Below are 12,168 nucleotides of genomic sequence, written 5' to 3'. Positions count from 1 at the left end.
GATTAGAACAGCACCTCCCGTGCGCTCCCTTTCTTGCTTCACCCAAGAACACCTTCCTCCATCGTCAAGATTGCCTCCACCAGGCTTTGATACTAGTTTGTTGTGATTCTTGGACGAAGAATCTATTCTTCTTGGAAGAGAAAGAGATATAGGAGAGGGAGAGCAAAATTTGAAGGAAAACAATACTAAAATTTTTATTCAATTTTTCCCGCCAATAAATCAACCTATAGCATCTATATATGGGCATTGACAACGGTGTAATGTCTTTTGAAACAACTTAACCTAAAACTGTACTGTACCAATCCTAACATGGTTATTTTAAAATATTTCTTTATAACCATAATAACACTTTAAATACATCATTATAATTTATATAATTTTTAATATATATTATAAAAATTCCATCCATTTTGGATGGTTGAGATTTTCTAACTTCATCCTTTAATTGCCATGCTAATTTGAGAGGATTTGAATCAATCTTACATGTACAAAGAGGTAGCATTTTTATCTCTTTTTATGAGTACTTCCAAATCGTGAATGGAAAACTATACATAATTCTAATATTGCATCGTGCAAGTATTTATATGACTTGAAATTGCCATTAAATTAATCCTGGAGGTTTGTTGCTCAATAAAAGCACAACATGACAAGGTTTTCACGAAATAAATCCCATGCTACTTTCTATCGCGTCTCTTCGTTTATTCATCTGCCGTTAACATATATATATATATATATATATATATATATATGACAAGTGTCGTTGTGCTCCAAACTGAACATTGCAAAGCTCCCTTAAATTCTAAAAAGTTTGAGTGCTTGATGCCACAATGCCCTAAGCCCAATGATGTAACGCTCAGAATCAAATTTGGAAGAGTTGTCTATTTTATCTTCTTAGTTAATCAATTAGAACTTAAACCAGTGAAAGAAACTAATAATTGCAAATCTCAAAATATTACTCTATATTCATTCTCCTAAAATTAATATGTAATAGTCAAAACATCAATCTAATTACTACTCTGTCATAAAGTCCATAGTATAAATGAATAACAAAAAATATAAATAAAATAAAAAACCTGAGCATCTCTATCAATCTTACTCCAACTGGTTATGACCCCTTTCTTGACCTAAAATCATAAAAATTTACATCATAAGCATAAAAGCCTAACAAATAACAAAAAATTTATCATTGTTTTCAATGCAAGACAAAAGGAGGAGCGGAGGTCCTTCCCTCTTATTGGCTTAATGAGTTCCTTATCTTTTTGGAACTGTAGGGGGGCTAACAAAAGATAAGCCTCCTTGTATTTGAAAGATTTTGTTAAAGATTGGGATATTTTGTTTGTGGGAATAGTTGAAATTAAAATCTCTTCTATTAGTATATGTGAGTTTAATAAATTCATGGAGTTGATTGGGATTTCTTTCTCTCTCCTTCTATTGGGATGTCAGGTGGTATTTTGGTGATTTGGAGGACTAATTTGTCTTCTTTTGCTTTATTAGAAGCTTCAGCTCAATGTGTTATTAGGGACCTAAAAATTGCTAATAAAGGTAAATGGGTGGTCTCTATTATTTATGGTAGTAAAGACTTGTATAAAAGGATGAAGTTATGGGTGTCTGTGGAGTTGCATTCTAATTTGGATTGCCTTCAGTAGTAGGGGGGACTTTAACTGCATATTGTTCCAGGAAGATAAAAGGGGTGGGAAAAAAATTTTCTTTTTCCCAAGGTCCACTAGAAATGAGAAACTTTATGAACAACAATGATTTGCATGATGTGAGGGTTATTGGTCCCAAATACACTTGGTTCAATAATAAGAAGGGTAATGCTCGCATTCTTGAAAGGCTTGATAGATGCTTACTTAACTCCAAGGCATTGGAAGTGGTTTATTATGCTTCTGTTAGGCATGTAGCGAGGGTCGCTTCTGACCATTGCCCCATTGTTTTGAAGATCTTCCTTCAAGAGTATTATCATAATAATTTTTTGAGATTTGAAGATGTTTGGCTATCTTATTCGGCGTCAGCAACCATTGTGAGCAAATCATGGAATAAGCTTGCTTGTGTAGATTCTATAGAAGCCCTCAGCAGGAAGTTCTACATATCTCTTAGAGCTTTGCATTTTTGGAGCAAAGCCAAACATAGGGATTTATTGGATCTCAAGGCAAATCTGAAAAAGGAAATTGGGGAACTACAACTGGAAGAATCAATTGGACTTAATTTTTCAGAGGAGAAACTTCTATTTATAAGATCCAAAATTAATGATTTGAACGTCACTCTTGCCCGTTTGAATACATGGTGGAGACAAAGAGCTAAGGTGAAATGGCTAGGTGAAGGAAATATTAATTCTAACTTTTTTCATGCTTTTGCAAATGGGAGAAGAAATGACAATGTTATTAATCAAGTGAAAGAATGATGAAGGAATTCTGGTGGAGGATCCTACGGCCATTAGAGACATTTTTTTTTTAATTTCTTTAGCAATAAATGGAGATATAGAGAATGTTGTTTGAAGGGCTGGCCTTCTTCACTGAGCATCTAAGCCAGGAGGATCGTTATCTTCTTAATGATGACTTCTCATTTGAGGAGATGGAAATCGTGGTGAGAAGGCTTGGTTTGAATATTTCTTCTGGGTCTGATGGAATTTCATATTCATTCATCAAAGCTTATTGGAAGGTGATTAGTAAAGATGTTTGGCAAGCTATTCTTCTTTTCTTATCCTCGGGTAAGATTTGCTCTCTAAGTAGAAGGAGACTCTTGTAGTACTCATTCCAAAAGTTAGTAACCCTCTACTTCCCTCCAACTTTCGGCCTATTTGTCTTTGCTTGTAAATCTATAAGATTGTTGCAAAGATTTTGTTAAATAGATTGTTGAAAGTTATCAATTGTTTGGTTTCGGATGTTCAATCGGATTTTGTCAAAGGAAGGTCTTTATAGGATCATATCCTCCTTGCACATGAGCTCTTCTACAAATTTAGATTTTCTAAATCTAAAAGAGGTTTGGTTGCTATTAAGGTGGAAATGGAACATGCATATGATAGTATGGTGTGGGATACTCTTATACATTAATGGAGTATGTGGTGTATCCTTCTCTTTCGATCCAAGTGAATGTGATTGGTCCAGAATGGATTAAGGGAATGAGTGGTTTTAGACAGGGATGTCTGCTTTGACCTTACATGTTCATTTTGTGTTCTTAGCTTTTAACTAATGCTTTTGTGCAGAAGGGGAGTAAGTTGGGGATTAAAACTGCCCCGTTAGCTCTTAAGATTTCTCATCTTATGTTTGTCGATGACATCCTCATATTCTCGGAAGCTAAGATTGGATATTTAAAAAAAAAAATTAAAAAACTTATTTTATGACTATTGCTATTGGATGGGTCAACAAATCAATACACAAAAATCAGCAATCCTATTTGGAAATTTAGTGGATCAAAGTTTAAGAAAGTGTATTTCTAATGTGATGGGATTTAAGGAGGTAAAGGAGATGTATTATTTGGGTATCAAGATGGATTTGAGGAGCTTGGCTTCATCGAATTTCTTCAATAGTTTGGAGAAAGCTGCATTTAAATTGGATGTGTGGGGAAAGAAGTTCATCTCTTTACTAGGAAGGTTGGTGCTAATTAAATCTATTATTCTTTCCATCCCTTTGTTCTAATCTTCCAACTCTTTGGTTCCTTTAAGCATTTTAAGGGAATTTGATAAGATGTGTAGAGATTTTCTACGGAATAAGAAAGATGATAATCATTGTATTCATTATGTAGCATGAGAGGATCTTTGAAAACCAAGGTGTGATGGAGGCCGTGGAATTCATTCTTCGGTTGCTACAACTGGTTAGGGAGATCGTTAGGCATAATTCAGAAGAGACAAGAAAAAAAAATAGGTTACATACCTAGCCGCAGGATCAACCTCTTTGAGTGCGACGGATTATGCCTAACGATCTCCTTGACCGGTGTTCCCATTGCCTTTTCCTGATCCCCCTCCCTGGCCAGAAATGCCAACACGTCCAACGAATTCAAAATCACAACAAACCTCGCCGCCCTCTCCCTCTCCTTCTCCACACTGTTATAGCTCTCTCTGAGCCCTCTCCAATCTCCCCCATAACAGCCTCCACTGTCTCCCCTTTCTAGAACTCCCTCATATCAGGCTTCCCAACCATGAGATCTCCAACAACATGATGCAAAAACACCACCGCCATCCTACACAATCTTAGAATTCAGTCAACCGCCTCGCACGAATCAATTAGGGCTATAAAAGGGAGTGGAGGAAGGTGAGGTGTAGTAGTAGGAAGCTACAGACGGGCTTCGAGCGTGTAGTTATGACATCAGGGAAGAGGATGTGAATGGGGGAGCTACCGGTGGCTAGACGGGTTGCCATGTAAGAAGGCCGGAGGGGAAATGCCCATCAAAGGTTCAGGGTTCTACCAAAATTGCTGGGGCGGGAAGACGGGGCCAGATCAGGGATATCAGGGGTTCAGAATGGATGACACCGCAGTCGGCGCTCTTGCTCCTTTATTGGGGGCCAGGTCGTTGGATTGCCTGGTAGTAGTGGGTGCGGTTATCTGCTAGTACGGTTAGCATTTAAAAATGGACATTGAAAATGATATGGTGAAGGTAGCTAGAGATGTTGAGAAATTATTACGTGTAGTCATCGGATCGTCCATAGATCAATGAGAACTTATCATGTCATCAAATATATAACGATACAGAGAAATGATACAAATAAATTGGTGATGTGATGCGTCCTAATTGACTTCCAGACGACATCCAATGACCGTAATTAATAATTTTTCAATTATCTTTCTTTAAGACTTGCTTGACAGGATTGTAAGAAGATTCAACAAAAAAGGAAGATATGGGTGGGTAGTGAAATTGCAATGTGATTTCAACAGTTGACTGTATCCAAAACTTATGCTTCATTTGAGATGACTTTCTCATTGCTTTTTAAAGTAATTTTTTTGTTCAAAAAATTTATTGAATTAGAAATTTTTGTACTAAAAAGCTGTTTTAGAAAGCAACTTGAAAGGTGCCATAAGTAAAGCCTTAGTTGGATAGCAAGATAACTGCAATATTTGCATGGCATAACAAATAGTGCACATTCGATCCATATTTCTTTTAATAAAGATTATAATAATAAATTAAGTGATAAGTGATTAGAAGGTTGTGAATAAAATGATCATTATATAAATGTATAAACTTAGGCTTCGTTTGGGATAGCTTTCTTATTGCTTTCTGAAGCAATTTTTTAGTATATAAATTTCTTGACTACAAAATTGTTTTAGAAAATAATCAAAATGTTGTCCCAAACAAAGCCTTAGACATGACTTCAGATAATAATTTAGTGGAACATCCCACAAGCTCTTCAAAGGAGAAGGTCACCAAGTCATTAATAAGGATTAAACCAATAAAAAACAATCCATTTCATCATATATCATTTTGATGAATATATGAGTGCTTACGTAGCATTGCAAAATTTCTAAATGAACAAGAACGACCAACCATGTTTAAAAAATACATAAAATTTGCTTATTTTCTTATTTTTCTTCTACCGAACCTGATGGCTTTGATAGTTCTAATATCTTTTTTTACTTAGGTAAAATTTTCATGGTAATTCTAAGCATCTCTTCACCTTGGCTGAAACACTTTGCATGAAAAATTGGAGGTTACTTGTCTGACCCATGCATGGCAGTTTTTGAAAATTGAAAAAGCAAGTGTCTTATTCTCACTTGGACAAATTATGCATGAAGAGTTGGACTTCATTTTATGCTTTAATGTAAATATTATGATAATAACTTAAAGATTGAAAAAGAAAATATAAGGAGAATCTAAGGGGGAGATGTTGAGAAATTTGGAAAAGAACAAAGGCAAGACCCAAATATACATACTTCAAAATTACTCACTAGGTACATCATCACATGCATGCAGGTGAATCTTTATTACTCTAATGAAAAATAATGAGTGAGCGGAGGGTGGAGGAGGATAAAACTATCATTATCCAAGTGTGTAAGCTTGGTCATGGAATCCAATAACAATTTTATGGAAGAGTCACCAAGCTCTCCTAAGAAGGCTACCTACCCATGCTTAAAAAAATATCAATCAAAAGCAAGCCATTTCATTCTATATAATTTCTTGGTGTACATGTGACACCCCAAGATATAAATTTAGGAAAACTGGTTATTTCGTTTTTTTAATTAAACTACTAGAACTACTAATAATTCTTTAATATAAATAAGTCTAGTGAAAGAACTATAAATCATATACATCAAAATATTTATATATCCATTTTTCAAAAGTTAATTTTCAACAACAAAGAGATTAATCACTACATCAGTCTATCTTTCTACACTCTTGAATACAAAGGAACAAACGAAAACTTGAAACATGATCATTCTCACTTCACTTTGATTTGACCCCTTCCTGAAAATATATAGAAAACATATGGCAACCTAATAGCTTAGCAAGTGACCAGAACCTACAACTTAAATCAATGCAAAGTTATAGAAGCAATATACATGTAATCACTCAATCCATATTATTATGAACATGTAGCAATAAGAACAAATATAAATCAATATGAATAATATCATTTCATATAAGTACTGAAAATCCATATAAGCAATACAATTTATAATCAATGATTAGTGACCATATAAAATATAAGTAGGTTTTGTCATTCCTATACACATCAGTTATAAAATAGCATGTAGATTATCTTATCTAAATCAATACACATAGTACTAAATAAGTATTCACCATTCTACATCTATTATATGCATGTCACATAATGTACGTGCCAGTGTATCATGCTATATATCTAATGCAATGTATCTGATGCAGTGTACCATGTATAACATGTAATTCACATATATCATATGTATTTATATCAATCTTATTATATACATGTATCTGTCATATCTAGTATCATATTCATATCATATTATCATATCATTTATGTTATGCAAGTTTTTATGTATGTTCATGTCATATGCATATACAAACAAGATAAGACATATGATTACCTATCATGTTTTTTTCTTTATCAAGTATTGTAGGCCAATTTTATAAGAATCAATCTCAATCATATCATTCATATTGCCAGAAATCAGTCTCACATCATATATTACAATTCATATGATTTTTATGTAAGAAGTCGTCACTTCCAACAAGTCGGCGTATTATATCATATCAGTCAGTCTCATTATACATCCATTTTCATATCATTTGGGATTATATCACAAACCTTATTTAAAAGAAAGCCTAATGGTTCACCCTCATGTATAGGATAATATATCTATAGCCAATATAAACTAGTATATCATTTCCAACCAATCTTTCTTGCAATTACACACCTTTCACATCATATAGATTATAATAGTAAATTTTATATACACCAAATGCAACTCTCATTACACTCATCAGTATGTCTATAGTGTGTCAAAAATGCATGTTGAACTAAATGAATAGTAAATATGTGCATATCATATATTTCATGTCCAAATATAGTATATTGACTCCTTATCATTTTATTTCAATATTATATTACTCATTTTGAATAAAATGATCTATAAATAAATCATATGGTGAAATTTTAATATTAACTAGTCAAAATATTCAGGGTAACAATATCTACCGCATATCAAAAGTTACATATTGAAATATCACAAAACTGAGAAATGTGTCATTTTAATCAATTTTAAGAAAGAAAAAATAGGCGAAAATACAAAATCATTGAAGGTTTAAGGTTACCTACCATGATTAGAGAATTTTTCCTAACTAGAGTGACAGATAAAAATGACTTGGAGTAGGATTTCTCTCTCCTCTCTTTCTCCTCCTTTCTCCCTTCTCTCCGACAAAATAAGGAAAAATGAAGGAGAGGTTGTGGTGTGAGGTTTTTGATGAATTGGTGTGTGTGTGTGTGTGTGTGTGTAACTTTTCTGACTTTTCTAACTAGTGTCGTAGTGCTCTAGACCCAACATCACAATGCTCTTTTAAATTCTAAAAAGTTTAAGAGCTTGATGCCACAATGCCCTAAGCCTAGTGATATAATGCACCAGAATCAAATTTGAAAGAATTAGCTATTTTATCTTCTTAATTAATCAACTAGAGCTTTTATAAATCATCAAAATAATAAATCTATATCCAGTGAAAGTAACTAATAATTACATATCTCAAAATATTACACTATATTCATTCTCCTAAAATTAATATATAATAGCCAAAAGATCAGTACAATTACTATTCTATCATAAACTCCCAACTACAAAAGAATAAGGAAAATATAAATAAATCAAAATAAAATTCGAGGATCTCTAACAATTTCACTCCAACTGGTCATGATCCCTTCCTTGACTTGAAATCATAAAAATATATATAGAAGCATAAAAGCCCAACAAGTAACCAAAATTCTATCACTACTTTAAATGCAAGGAAAAAGAATTAATATGTAGGTTCAATTCTAGTAAATATCAAACATCACTTAATATGAGCAATAGAAATATCAAAATTAATAATAAAATAAATATGATCACTAAAGTCAAAATAGATTTATCAAATATCAAACTATAAAAAAAAATTTATTAAAGAGAACTATCATTCAATAAGTCATGTTAGTATGTTATGTTATGTTATATTAATACTATGCAGTATGATTTTAATTATACTATCAATCAATTCAATATACTATCATATAAATACAATCATGAATGCTACAATTTTAATTTGATATTTTCTTCCTTTCACCACAATTATTTCTCATTTGGGTATCAATCTTTTTTTAGGCACAATTGTTAATTAATTAGTATCAGTCAACCCCAATTGTCATCCAGTTGTATATCAGTATTACTTAGGCTCAATTATCAACCAAGTGTTATCGGTCTTTATCTTACATATTAACAAACATCCTTCAACTAGCCTCCCTTACGTATCAATACTACATTTTTATCAATGTTATGTATTAAATACAGTAATTCATAAAATGTAGGAAAATCTATTAAATTTATCTACTATGTATTTACTTTAAAAAAATCATAACTTCTAATATAATCGATGAAAGTTCAACATGTTTCAATCAAAATGCTCATATTGACAACATCTATAATATACCAAAAGTTATGCAGTGAATGTTTTACCAATACAAAATTATCCTCTTTTTTTGGTAACGAAAATACAAATTTGATCGAAAAAATATCAAAAAATTCAAATTATTGAAATTAGAAATATGATAATGGTTAGTGAGATGAGCAAAATTCCTAGTAGATCGACTAATGAAATTGCTCTACGACCTCCAAACCCAATATTCTCTTTTCACTCTCCACTCTTTCCTCTCTTTTCACATCACTCACTTAGTGAATTTTCTAAATTGTGGAAAATTAAAATCGGGATTATTATAGTACATGGGTGTTGTTGATTTCATTTTTTAATAAGGTGAAATCTTTCATGTGCTTAACCTTAGTATTTATGTTTATTTCTTTAATGTAGGGCCTTTCCCATATGAACCTCCTAGGTGGATTCGTATAAACTCAAGCTTTGGCTAAGCCCTAGAAAACCAAAAACCCTAAGGTATCATTCTTCATAGGACCCTTGATACTTTCAGGCTAGGTTAACCTAAGTTTTCTCTAGGTGATATCTAAGACTCTTATAATGACTACCCTAGAACCTCTAAGTTCATTAAAATGCCCTTTGACCATTTACAAACATATTTGTGAAGGTTTAAGCCAATCAAAAGCTTAAAACTAATAAGTACCCCTAGGTGGGTCAAGGGACTTGATTGGATCATATCATCCATAGTTCATATAATTTTGGACTAACCTAAATACCTCTTAGGGACCTTTTGACACTTCTCATCAACATAGATATGTAGTGGATCCCACTAACTCAATCCTAATCATGCTTATATCAAACTCTAAAATACCCAAAATTTACCAAAATAATATCAACCATAGGACCTAACCTAGGTTGCCCATGTTTCTTGGACTCATCCTAGAGGCTTTGTACACAGTCCATGAGTTAGAGAATCTTGGTAAACCCTTTTGACACTTGATAAAAGGAGATTTGAAAACGGTCTAACCATAACCCAAGTTCAAAGCCAAACTCCTACCACAAGCCATTTGTTTAGAAACTTAAATCTAAACGGCCTTAACTCATATTAAGAATATTTTGACACAAGTTTGACCAATAGTCAAACCCCTTTAACCATGGTTAAATCAGGTTTTTTTAAATGCTTTAAACCCTTAAACTATTAATCTAAATATTTATTTGAAACCAATTAACCTTGATCTTGACCTTAAGTCCAAGTGACCCTAGCTCATTCTAGGGTCACTTGGGTTCATGTTTGACCCATGGTCAAACCCCTTTAACGATAGATAAGAAAATTTTCTAAAGCCCCTAAGAGATATTTCTTAGGTCAAATTGAAGCTATTCAAATTCAAACCCTATTAAATTTGTATTGACACTTCCTAAGCTTATTGGTCAAGAACCAAACTATTCAATCTAATGAACTCAAACTATGAATCAAGCTAGTTACACTCCATCCGTTGGCTTGGCTAGCTACCTTGAGTTAATCTCCGCCTTTTCCTTGCTCGGAAGGTAGCTGATAATTGATTGCTTGATCAAAATCTATGATTTACTAAGGTGACATAGCTTGGTTAAACCATAACAAAATGCACAATTGGCCTTATGGTCTATAAGAATCCTAGATAGTTGTCTACACCCTATTATACTATCCCTAATTATATTGAGATCCAATTTATGCTAGTTACCACTAGCATGGGCAAGAAACCTGCTAAGCTCAATCAATAAAGATCTCCCTCATCAGCTTAATTAGTTGTGTAATTCTTTTGATAATTGTTCTCTAGAACTCTAACATCTTCAAGTAATCCCCATGTGTGATTTAGCCTCTAACCTCAAAATCGACCAAGCTTTGTTAAATCCTTTGAGTGTTGGTACATATGGTGATATAGACTTTCCCAATTTAAGCATTCTTTAGTACATATTATCACCATGATCGGGTGAAGCAGTTACAACAACCAATTGAAGATTATAGCCTATGAATCAAGGTTTGCCCAAACTCATTTAAAATTATTTTCAAGTTTCACATATTGTGAAACGAACTTTTATCTTAGAAGGATCAAACTATTAGGTTTAATAGCCTTGAAGTTCTAATCTTTCTCGTTCCACTGGATCAAGAAAAATCCATTGTCACCTCAGATCAAGGGGATTTCTATTAACACTCTCTATTAAGGGTTGGAGAGAGGAGATAATGGAATCACCTTTTAACATAATTATAATAGGAAGTGGTGATTTAAATGTTTCCTACATCCCCGCACCCCCACCCCATGTTTTTTTCAAGATTAAATAGAGCTATATAATATGAGATTGTACAACCATGATTAATCCCACATGGCCCTCAAGAAAATTGCTTTAACTGAGGTCCAATCATAGATTATCACATAGAATGTGCATCCACGTCAATACCTGATTTAATTAAATCAACTAAATGCTCAAAACTTTGAAAATTCACCAAAAATCCATTTATAACCCAAATATGGTGATTGAAACTAATTATAAATTAAAATCAAGAGGGTTTGTTAATCTTATACTTTATTTTATTTAATCAATATATAGGGTTATATTAATTATTAAAGCACTTAATCAGCTTTATTTGAGATCAAATTCATGTGAGAGAATCTCTAGTGTATTTCACACACAACTAAAAATTTTCATATGTATTCAAGATTATATTGAGCCCTAAGTTGATTTTCAAATTATATGGTTTGAAAATTATAATAAATTTGGAAAATCACGATAAAATATATCATTCTTAATTCCAAAAATCATAAAGTGAAAATCAAATCCTCATCTGATTTTGTAGACCAAAGAAAACAATTCTAAAACCCTATTGATTTAATTTTTATCTTTAATAGAAATTAACCTTAGGTCATATGATTTCAAGTTTTTAGAGATTAAACTCCAACTTCATATGAATTTCTAGTTTTAATTCATGGATATTTGAGATTATTTTCTTAGAAAAATTTCATATCCTAATTCTAGGTTAGGATATTGAACCTATAGACTTAGGGATTTTGCTAAATTCATAATTAATTTAATAAAATTTTAAAAAATATAAAATACATTGTAACATAAGTTTAATGAATCATAAACGTTAGGAAAAATCACTCTAACTTATTTTAAGAT

This window comes from Dendrobium catenatum, unplaced genomic scaffold (genome assembly GCF_001605985.2).
Source record: "Dendrobium catenatum unplaced genomic scaffold, ASM160598v2 fragScaff_scaffold_621, whole genome shotgun sequence".
Taxonomy (NCBI): Eukaryota; Viridiplantae; Streptophyta; class Magnoliopsida; order Asparagales; family Orchidaceae; genus Dendrobium; species Dendrobium catenatum.
This window is presented reverse-complemented; position numbering follows the sequence as displayed.